Source organism: Accipiter gentilis, chromosome W (assembly GCF_929443795.1).
Source record: "Accipiter gentilis chromosome W, bAccGen1.1, whole genome shotgun sequence".
Lineage (NCBI taxonomy): Eukaryota > Metazoa > Chordata > Aves > Accipitriformes > Accipitridae > Astur > Astur gentilis.
In genome coordinates this window covers 14,330,288-14,342,415 of record NC_064918.1, presented here as the reverse complement: position 1 = coordinate 14,342,415, position 12,128 = coordinate 14,330,288, and the positions used below count along the sequence as shown (strand labels likewise).

Here is a 12,128-nt window from a genome sequence, read left to right as displayed (position 1 = left end):
AAAGTCTGTTTTCATTCCAGCCAAACAAAAATATCTACTGAAGGAAATTAGCCTTGCAGAAGGACAAAGTCATGAATGTAACAAAGATAGGGGAATCGTATCAAATAAAATACAGGACTAGTCTGGAGCGAGTCATTTCCCTATTTTCTGGGGTTCAGTGTCTGCTGCATCTCAGAAACCTTGATACCTAACTGTGCTTACTGGTGAAGGATGAGTGGGTGGGTGGTGAGTCTGCGTATGCTGCTTTGGACATGTGAGTTGACCTGGATTTTTTAATAGTATGTATAATCAACAGCACATAAAGACTCTACAGAGTGAGTTAGACTTAAGGAATCTGCATTAAAGAGAAACTAAAGTTCAAAAAAACAGCCTGCGCAGTCCCTCTGTCACCCACAGAGCCTCTGTATGTGTCTTACAAAGGGCAATCTGAAAGAACTGCAGGTTATTAAATGTCATTGGGACCGTAAGAATTGTGTCTGGTTGCACAGGAACTGGCACAGTGTCTGGAAAGTGAGAAGCATGGACTTTCATCAGCTCTCCTATTCCTTTATATTTTTCAATATGACATCAAGAAGCTGTCGCAAAGATTCCGTGCTCATGGAGACAAATTGAATCCTTTTTAAAGACTAGCTGCAAAGGGCCTGATACAGCCTCAGGAACTCTGGTGAGCTTCGAAGAATTTTATGTGGCTTTCAGCCTGATATCCTTTAGGTAGAAACTCTGTTTGAAGGAGCTTATGTTGTGCCATGAACTTAATTGGCCTTTCTCACTGTTGTGGTTTAACCCCAGCCAGCAAATAGAGCACCATGCAGCCGCTCACTCACTCCCCCCCACCCAGGGGGATGGGGGAGAGAGTCGGGAAAAAAAGTAAAACTCCTGGGTTGAGATAAGTACAGTTTAATAGAACAGAAAAGAAGAAACTAATAATGATAATTATAACAATAATAAAATGACAGTAATAATAAAAGGATTAGAAAATAAAAAACAAGTGATGCACAATGCAATTGCTTACCACTTGCTGACCGATGCCAGTTAGTTCCTGAGCAGCAATACCCTCCAGGCCAACTCCTCCCAGTTTATATACTAGGCATGACATCACATGGTATGGAATACCCCTTTGGCCACTTTGGGTCAGCTGCCCTGGCTGTGTCCCCTCCCAACTTCAAGTGCCCCTCTAGCCTTCTTGCTGGCTGGGTATGAGAAGCTGAAAAATCCTTGACTTAGTGTAAACACTACTTAGCAACAGCTGAAAACATCAGTGTGTTATCAACATTCTTCTCATAATGAATCCAAGACATAACACTATAGCAGCTACTAGAAAGACATTAACTCTATCCCAGCTGAAACCAGGACAGTATCCACCCCTTATTCTATACCATTGACGTCATGTTCAGGTCCCATACTTTCCAGTAGATCCTAATCAATCACCATCACCTTTTCTGTCCTTTGAGATATATATATATATATGCATAAACACACAGAGATATCATGCCCTTAGTATATGGGCCATCTTTATGAAATGTTCGTTGAATTCATTTAGTCCCCGACTTTGGGTTCCATCTGTCTGTCATACCAGTCTTTCTGGGCAGGAGGGTGTCATGGTTTCAGCCCAGCCAGTAACAAAGGACCACGCAGCCGCTCGCTCACTCCTCCCGCCCCCCTCCGGTGAGATAGGGAGGAGACGGAGGAGAGAAAAAAAAAACAACCCTGGAACCTCGAGGGTTGAGATAAGGGCAGTTTACTGGGACAACACACACCAAAAAAAAAGAGTTACAACAACAACGGTACTAATGAAAGAATATACAAAACGAGTGATGCACAGTGCAACTGCTCACCACCCGGAACCCGACCCTCCGCTACTTCCCCCACCTAAAGCCAAGAGCTCCCCCCATTTATATACTGAGCATGATGTCACATGGTATGGAATAGCTCCTTGGCTAGTTCAGGTCAGCTGCCCCGACTATGCCCCCCACCTCCCAGGTTCCTGTAAAAATTAACTCTATCCCAGCTGAACTCAGGACAGTGGGATGGTGTGAAATTTGCTCAGTCAGCAGAGCAGGATGGGGCTTCAGTGTGGAGTGGCCAGTGGGTGATCTTGGGCACAGCAGGAGGATGGTGTGTAATGTTGGACTGTTGCATGCCAAAGTCAGTTCAGGTCCCATCACTACTGCTCTTTGCTCAGTTTTATCACAGTTCTTTCTTGCTTGATCTAAGTGATTCTTACTATAGTAATATGGATATAGCATATAACAATTATAGTAATGATAACATACAGTAGCAGGGTTATATAGCAACTAACATCATACAGTTTACTTCTGGCTATTCTTACCTAAAATCAAATCCCCTTGAGGCACACATCGGACTTCTCCATTTTTCGCATCACCCACCAAGTGTACCCAGGCCCTTGAGCAAAAGTAATCCCATGAATGGGTTTTCCTTTGCCTGAGGCAGGAGAAGCCCAGACTGTCTTCCCTAACAATTTTTTTATGTGCACTACACGGGCTTTATCCCCTTCTACAGTATGTAAAAGTTCTGATTGGCAGGACCACCCTGATTGGCAGATCCTCTGGTGTTGACTAACCAGGTGGCTTTTGCTTAATGTGTATCCCAATGTTTGAAAATTCTGCCCCCTCACTGCTCTCAATGTAGTCTTTAACAGTCCATTGTATCTCTCAATTTTCCCAGAGGCTGGTGCATGATAGGGAATATGATACACCCACTCAATGCCATGTTCTTTGGCCCAGGTGTCTATGAGGTTGTTTCGGAAGTGAGTCCCATTGTCTGACTCAATACTTTCTGGGGTGCCATGTCACCACAAGACCTGCTTTTCAAGGCCCAGGATAGTGTTCCAGGCTGTGGCATGGGGTACAGAATAAGTTTCCAGCCATCTGGAGGTTGCTTCCACCATTGTAAGCACATAGTGCTTGCCTTGGCAAGTTTGTGGGAGTGTGATATAGTCAATCTGCCAGGCTTCCCCAAATTTATATTTCAGCCATCGCCCTCCATACCACAGGGGCTTTAACCGCTTGGCTTGCTTAATTGCAGCACATGTTTCACATTCATGGATGACCTGCGCGATAGTGTCCATGGTCAGGTCCACCCCTCAATCTCGAGCCCATCTATATGTTGCATCTCTTCCCTGATGGCCTGAAGTATCATGGGCCCACAGAGCCATAAATAGCTCACCCTTATGTTGCCAGTCCAGGTCCACCTGAGACACTTCACTCTTGGCAGCTTGATCCACCTGTTGGTTGTTTTGATGTTCTTCAGTGGCCCAACCCTTGGGTACGTGAGCATCTACATGACGTACTTTTACAACCAGATTCTCTATCCGGGACGCAATATCTTGCCACAATGTGGCAGCCCAGATGGGTTTACCTCTGTGCTGCCAGTTGCTCTGCTTCCATTGCTGTAACCACCCCCATAGGGCATTTGCCACCATCCATGAGTCAGTATAGAGATAGAGCACTGGCCACTTCTCTCTTTCAGCCATGTCTAATGCTAGCTGGATGGCTTTCACCTCTGCAAATCAACTCGATTCACCTTCTCTTCAGCAGCTTCTGCAACTTGTCGTGTAGGACTCCATACAGCAGCCTTCCACCTTCAATGCTTTCCCACAACGCGACAGGACCCATCAGTGAACAGGGCATATTGGCTCTCAATTTCTGACAGTTTATTATACAGCGGGGCCTCTTCAGCCTGTGTCACCTCCTCCTCTGGCGACATTCCAAAATCTTTGCCTTCTGGCCAGTCCATGATCACTACCAAAATTCCTGGGCGACTGGGGTTTCCTGTGTCAGCGCGTTGTGTCATTAGTGCAATCCACTTACTCCACGTGGCATCAGTTGCATGATGTATAGAGGAGACCCTGCCTTTGAACATCCAACCCAGCACTGGCAGTCGGGGTGCTAAGAGGAGCTGTGTCTCAGTACCAACCACTTCTGAAGGCGGCTTGAACTCCTACATACGCTGCCAATATCTCTTTTTCAGTTGGAGTATAGCGAGCTTCGGATCCTCGATATCCTCGACTCCAAAACCCCAGGGGTCGGCCTCGGGTGTCCCCAGATGCTTTCTGCCAAAGGCTCCAGGTAGGGCCATTCTCCCCACCTGCAGTGTAGAGCATATTTTTAACATCTTGTCCTGTCCGGACTGGTCCAAGGAATACGGCATGAACAATCTCCCGTTTAATTTGTTCAAAGGCTTGTTGTTGTTCAGGGCCCCATTTAAAATCATTCTTCTTCCGGGTCACTTGGTAGAGAGGGCTTACAATTTGACTGTAATTTGGAATATGCATGCTCCAAAACCCCACAACACCTAAGGAGGCCTGTGTTTCCTTTTTATTAGTCGGTGGAGACATAGCTGCTATTTTGTTAATCACGTCCATTGGGATCTGATGACGTCCATCTTGCCATTTTATTCCTAAAAACTTTATCTCCCGTGCAGGTCCCTTGACCTTACTTTGTTTTATGGCAAAACCAGCCTTCAAAAGGATTTGGATTATTTTCTTCCCTTTCTCAAAAACTTCTTCTTCCGTATTGCCCCATACGATGATGTGATCAATTTATTTCAGGTGTTCCGGAGCTTCACCTTTTTAAATGCAGTCTGGATTAGTCCATGGCAAATGGTGGGGCTGTGTTTCTACCCCTGGGGCAGTCGATTCCAGGTGTACTGGACGCCCCTCCAGGTGAAAGCAAACTGTGGCCTGCACTTCGCTGCCACAGGAATAGAAAAAAATGCATTAGCAATGTCAATTGTGGCATACCACTTGGCTGCCTTTGACTCTAGTTCGTATTGAAGTTCTAGCATATCTGGAATGGCAGCACTCAGCGGTGACGTGACTTCATTCAGGCCGCGATAGTCAACTGTTAGTGTCCATTCCCCATTAGGCGTTTGCACGGTCCATATGGGACTATTAAAGGGTGAGCGAGTATTCTGATCACTCCTTGGGTCTCCAGTTGGCGAATCAACTTGTGGATGGGAATCAGAAAGTCTCGGTTGGTGCGATATTGCTGCCGGTGCACCGTCGTGGTAGCAATTGGCACTTCTTCTTCAACCTTCAGCAACCCCACAATCGAAGGGTCTTGAGAGAGACCAGGCAGGGTAGACAGCTGTTCAGTGCCTTCCGTCTCCAAGGCAGCTATACGAAAAGCCCATCGATTCCCCTTTGGGTCCTTAAAATACCCTCTCCTGAGATAGTCTATGCCAAGGATACACGAGGCCTCTGGACCAGTCACAATGGGGTGTTTCTGCTACTCATTCCCAGTTAGGCTTACTTCAGCTTCCAATACGGTTAGCTCTTGGGATCCCCCTGTCACACCAGAAATACAAATGGGTTCTGCCCCTTTATAACTTGATGGCATTAGAGTGCACTGTGCGCCGGTGTCTACTAGAGCCTTATACTCCTGTGGGTCTGACATGCCAGGCCATCAAATCCACACAGTCCAATAGACCCGGTTATCCCTTTCCTCCACCTGGCTGGAGGCAGGGCCCCTCTAATTCTGGTCCGAGCATCCATTACTCACTTCTTGTAAAATTGGCTCAGGAGTCCCTTCAAGAGGATCAGAAATAAGATCAGCCCTTCTACTCTGTTTGGAAACTGGAGTGGCATTTTTCCTGGTAGAATCACCTTTTGTGGTGGTATTTCCTCGCAGCTCACGTACCCATGCGTTTACGACCGAGGTCGGTTTTCCGTCCCATTTCCTCATGTCCTCTCCATGATCACATAGGTAAAACCACAGGGCACCTCGTGGTGTGTACCTTCTATATTCCCTCTCTCAGGCAGAGGAAGGCTCACTCCTAATAGCTGAGACATTGTTGCTTACAGGTGGGGAGTAGAACATATCCTCTTTGATTTCTTGGACATCCTGGGACAGCTTCTCCACAGCCAAAATGCAGGCTTGTAAGGAGGAGGAGTTTTTTTCTTAGTATTCACAGAGTTGGCAAGCCACTTAATCCACTGTCGGTGCCTCTTTGTATTTGCAGGCCATTATTGCTAGTGAGTTGACATAGGACGATGGCGCACGCCGTACAAACTTCCGCCACATGGGTCGTGTGCATTGGACTTCATCTGGATCTTTGGGTAATTGTGGGTTGTACAGGTCATGGTGAATCGTCTCTAGCACAGCTAATTCCCTCAGATACTGGATACCTTTTTCCATGATGGTCCACTTGCTTGATTGACATATAACATCTTCCTTAAATGGGTACCTTTCCTTCACACTTGACAGGAGTCGCCTCCAGAGGCTGATGGGTTGTGTCCCTTTTCCAATTGCCTTGTCAATGCCACCTTCCCTGGCAAGCGATCCCGGCTGCTTGGCTTCCCTACCTTCTAATTCCAAGCTATTAGCCCCATTGTCCCAGCATCGGAGGAGCCAGGTGATAATATGCTCACCTATACGGCGGCCAAAATCTTTTCGAATATTCCGCAGCTCACTCAAGGATAGGGACCGGGTTATTACCTCTGGTTCTGCCTCTTCCTCCGGTTCCTGTGATGACCCTGGTTCACCTTCATCCTTCGCTAAGTGAACTGATTTTTTTGTATATTTCTTTTTCTGTACGGGGGCAACTGATACTGGTACAGGTTGGTCCGCTGATTCAGTTGCGGTATTGCTCACTAGGCTTCTGGATAACCACAGTGCCTGTTGCCAAGGTTTGGGTAGCCACGGTTCTCGTCGTCGGGGCTGGAAGTGTCGCCGTGCCTGTCACCAAGGTCTGGGTGGCTGCAATACTCGTTGCCAGGGCTGGAGGGGCTGCAGCGCCCGTTGCTGAGGTTTGAGTGTCCGCGGTGCTCATTGTTTTGTTGTTAGGTCGAGACACTTTCTCTTCCCCTTGAGGGTACTGAGTGGTGTCGAACAGGGCTCGATAGGCATGGGCCAGGCCCCAGCACGTTGCAGTAATTTGTATCTCTCTGGAGCTGCTGGGGTGACAGCATACCTTTTCCAAATATTTACTAATTCTTCTGGATCCTGCACTTGTTCAGGGGTGAATTTCCAAAACACTGGAGGTGCCCACTTTTCTAGGTACTTGCCCATACTACCCCACACACCCTGACACTCATAATTATCCAGCTTTGGGGCAGATCTCTGGGTAATCTTCTTAAATAGTTGTTGAACCTTAAACGAGAGCTGAACCACATTCAGAAGCATTCTAATTCCTAGCAGTAGGGCTAGGACCGTGCTGGTCCCAACATCCCGGGAGTATTCAATATTTTCAAAATTCTCAAACACCATTGTAACTGGACTGAAGGAGAAAGGAGAGGGGAAGAAAGGTACCCCACTCATAGACTGGTTTTCCAAGGAAGAAAGTGAGATGGGTTGACCCTGGCTGAACACCAGGTGCCCACCAAAGCCATTCTATCACTCCCCCATCCTCAGCTGGACAGGGGAGAGGAAAATATAACAAAAAGCTTGCGGGTCGAGATAAGGACAGGAGAGATCATTCACTAATTACCATCACGGGCTAAACAGCCTCAATTTGGGAAAATTAACTCAATTTATTACAAATCAACCAGAACAAGGTAATGAGAAATAAAACGAAATCTCAGAACACCTTCCCACCACCCCTCCATTCTTCCCGGCCACAACTTCACTCCTGGATTTCACCACCAAGCCCCCCCAGCGGCACAGGGGGACAGGGATGGTGTTTATGGTCATCACATGTTATTTTCTGCCACTTCACCTCCTCAGGGCGAGGGCTGATCACACTATTCCCCTGCTCCAGCGTGGAGTCCTACCCACCAGAGACAGTCCTCCATGAACTTCTCCAACATGGGCCATTCCCACGGGCTGCAGTTCTTCACGAACTGCTCCAGCATGGGTCCATTCCACGGTGTGCAGTCCTTCAGGAGCACACTGCTCCAGCGTGAGTCCCCCACGGGGTCACAGGTCCTGCCAGAAAACCTGCTCCGTGGGCTCCTCTCTCCACAGATCCGCAGGTCCTGCCAGGAGCCTGCTCCAGCGCGGGGTTCCCACAGGGTCACAGCCTCCTTCGGGAACCCACCTGCTCCGGCGTGGGGTCCTCCACGGGCTACAGGTGGAGATCTGCTCCACCGTGGACCTCCCTGGACTGCAGGGGGACAGCCTGCCTCACCAGGGTCTTCACCACGGGCTGCAGGGGAATCTTCGCTCCGGCGCCTGGAGCATCTCCTCCCCCTCCTTCATCACTGACCTTGGTGTCCGCAGGCTTGTTTCTCTTACATGTTCTCACTCCTCACTCCGGCGGCAGTTTCTCTCCGTCCCAACTTTTTTTCCTTCTTAAAAATGTTATCACAGAGGCGTTACCACTATCACTGATTGGCTCGGCCTTGGCCAGCGGTGGGTCCGTCTTAGAGCCGGCTGGTATGGGCTCGCTCTCTCTCGAACACAGGGGAAGCTTCCAGCAGCTTCTTACAGAAGCCACCCCTGTAACCCCCCTGCTACCAAAACCTTGCCACACAAAACCAATACAGAAAGGTAAATGGTATAATTATTAATAGTTTCCCACAGATGGCTCCGGCAGTATAAAGGTGACAATGCTGAGTGCAATTACCGGATTAATCCCACAATCGATGACTTTATCATACCATAAACCAGTGTTATAGCATACATCAAAGCGAAATCCTTAATCCACCTGCCATGGATGATAAGCAGCAGAAGAGGGGCTACATACAGCAAGCGAGGTGATACATAACAGAACTTTAAAAACCAGAGCAACAACTCTAAGAACACATAAATCAACATAATGACCAGCGACTATTAGACCAATATAATGAATGCTTGTAACAAATTTGTTTTAACAAGCTCTGGTCAGGTTTGTTGTTATCTCAACCCTTTGGGCCCCACGTTTGGTGCCAAAATGGACTGTCATGGTTTAACCCCAGCCAGCAACTAAGCACCACGCAGCTGCTCACTCACTCCCCCCCATCCAGGGGGATGGGAGAGAAAATCGGGGAAAGAAGTAAAACTTGTGGGTTGAGATAAGAACGGTTTAATAGAACAGAAAAGAAGAAACTAATAATGATAATGATAACAGTAATAAAATGAGAACAGTAGTAATAAAAGGATTGGAATGTACAAATGATGCGCAGGGCAATTGCTCACCACCCACCGACTAACACCCAGCTAGTCCCCCAGCGGCAATTCCCTGTCCCCCCTTCCCAGTTCTTATACTAGATGGGACGTCACATGGTATGGAATACCCTGTTGGCCACTTTGGGTCAGCTGCCCTGGCTGTGTCCTGTGCCAACTTCTTGTGCCCCTCCAGCTTTCTCTCTGGCTGGGCATGAGAAGCTGAAAAATCCTTGACTTTAGTCTAAACACTACTTAGCAACAACTGAAAACATCAGTGTTATCAACATTCTTCGCACACTGAACTCAAAACATAGCACTGTACCAGCTACTAGGAAGACAGTTAACTCTATCCCAGCTGAAACCATGACAAGGGCGAGCTATGATAGAAAAGTTGGGGATGTGTTTTCTCCAAAACAGTAGCAAGCCTAGGGCATGCTGTAATTCTTTCTTATTTTCAGGCATTTTCACTTGTTCGAGGGTGGACACGGTTTCGGGAGGTATACACACAGTCACTCCTTTCCACCAGATACCTAAAAATTTTACTTCAGGTGATGGGAGTCGCACCTTTTCGGCAGGAATTTGGAGCCCTAAATTCTCTAAGTGGCTAATGATTTCTCTCTGCGTTTACCCCACCGCAGTGGTGTCTGGTCCTCCAATTAGCACATCATCAATATATTGATATACTATTACTCCATCTTTAGGAGTGATCTGATTTAGTTCCTGGGCCAATGCATAGTGAGCCATGGTTGGCGAGTGGCAATAGCCTTGGGGAAGCCGTGTAAATGTATATTGTACACCTTCCCAGGTAAAGGCAAAGCGGTCCCTATCTGCTTCTTATAAGGGAACCATAAAGACCATGTCTTTTACATCAATGGTTGCTAAAATCTGGTGACCCTGTTCTTGTATGGTTGCAATTAATTCTGCTATATTGGGAACTGCAGCTGTTAATGGGCCAGTATTGGCATTTAGGCGACGATAGTCAACTGTCAATCACCACTTCCTATTTGTCTTGCGGACCGCCCATACTGGGGAATTATAGGGTGAGTGCATAGGAATAACTATCCCCTGTTCCCGTAACTCATTATCACTGAAGTGATCCCTTCCCTTGCTCCCAAAGGCAAAGCATAAGGTTTGACATTAACTATTTTTGAAGGGGGGAGAGTTGGTGCCGACTGCAAAAGCCTCATAGAGATTGCGGGACACCCGAATTTCCATTCTCTTCCCTTTAGAATCTACCTACGACCGGCCCTTTAAGAGGTCGAGTCCTAGAATATTGGTGGGTAGAGAACCTAGTGTCATAGTAACCTCAACAGGGGACGAATCCCCTGGCAGCCAGCATTTAACTTTAGCTCTTGGCTTAGGCTGGGAACTTCTGAAAACATCCGTGACCCATATCTGCTTCTTAATCTGCAATTATTCCATTGCGGTTAGCAACATCCGCCCAGAGTGCTGACATCTGAGCACCCGTATCAACTAAAAAAAATACTGGGGTCTTAAAGGGACCAAGGGGAAAAGTAATTAACAGGTCTCCTGTCTTATTTTCAGTGAGCCTCCTTAAATAAACCCACTGGCCGTCCCCCGGCTCACTTACTGGGGATGGCGTGTCTAGTTTCCCGTCCTGCGGACAGTCATACCTTCTTCTGGAGCAGTAGGTGTTTGGGGAGTGGGAGTTGCCAGCAACTATGGATTCACCCCCTTATAGCCTCAAATGTTTAACTCAGTATGGGGAGGCTCCTTGTTCTTGTCTTTCCACCCTAGGACCAACTTTTCTAGGACAGAGGTGGGCAAGCTGTCCATCACATCCTGGGGAATTCCCTTTTCTATCCCTTCTGCCCACAACAAGTTCCGCTGACCCCCATACGGCTTTTTGGTGTTTACAGTCTTAGATGGGGGAGGTCGGCCAGGGCCTTCTGTTCGGCGGATAGCAGGCTTAACCCTGCTTTCTTCCCTTGTGAGACCCATTCTCTGGCTGTAGTTAATCAATTCCTGTGCCACTTCTCCCCAGGTCAGGGGCCCTCCTGCATTCCGCCTGCATCCTCTACATTCTGTCACATCGCATAATCTATCCTGCAGCTGGACAGCATATAATTTCAAAGAATCTGGTAAACCTTGGATTAGAGGAGTCATTCTATTGGGATTGGCATTTAACATCAGAGAGGGCTGTTGTGGCACTAATCACCTATCATGCGTTAATTGGAGACAAGCAGTTTTCTGTAAGCTCTGGGTTAACTGATTTATAGAAGGGGTATCTATCCGTGTTGGTTCTCCTCATTCCATTTGGTCTATTCCCCCTGCCCAGTAAGCTGCCTGCTGCATCAGAGACCATTGTTCCCTAGGATCATTGGTAGTTAGGAACACTCCAGGCCCCCAATATCCTTGGGCTTCATCTTCATTGTCCTGTTCACAAAACTCCAGCATTTTTACAGAGACCATTTTCTCCAGCAAAGCTCTTTAACGGATGTTTGAGACATTGAATTTGTCAGACAGTCAAAAGAAGGGTCTGATGAATGTTAAGGGCTTAAGGGACCTTTTTGATCAGCTTGGCCTAATTTGCCAATACTGTTTAAGAGACATGAGCAGAACTCTAAAGTAGGCTTTGTCTAAGTGATAAAAATCACTTTTTTATATTGTCATTAATTCATACTTTTCCAGGGAAAGTGAGAGATCTGCATTTTTATGACTAGAGCTATTTCCAGCAAAATTTATTTCTTTACAAGCTGTATTCTTTAACAGCTGATATTGTAAGGTAGGATGAATTCTGTCCTCCTTCAAAACGTGTCAAAGCAAGCTCAGGAAGGATATCAATGAAGCAAAGTTCTCTGATTCTTTCCTGTGACAACAGGGAGAGCCTGGCCAAAAGTTGCTTAAGAGCTGCTCTGATGTTCACACCAGGTTATTGCATGAAATTAGCACAGGAAGCACTCATGAATACCCAACTGCAGAGTTGAGTAGAGCATGTGCCTATCTCGCTGTATGTGCACTTTTCATGCTATTCAGGAAATGGAAGTCACTTTCCTCAATCCAGCTCCATGAGGTTTAGGTTTAAAGTTAATGGGTATATTTATGTTTTCTTATAAAGCT

General features: G+C 47.0%; 2 protein-coding genes across 4 annotated transcripts in view; both read left to right on the top strand.

The window, feature by feature from the left end:
* The window catches only part of LOC126035287 (uncharacterized), a 546,802-nt gene that overhangs the window by 64,432 nt on the left and 470,242 nt on the right, over positions 1 to 12,128 (top strand). The gene's annotated exons all lie outside the window — the stretch shown is intronic.
* Positions 1 to 12,128, top strand: part of LOC126035290 (ADP-ribosylation factor-like protein 15) — a 278,079-nt gene that overhangs the window by 113,947 nt on the left and 152,004 nt on the right. The window lies entirely within an intron of this gene.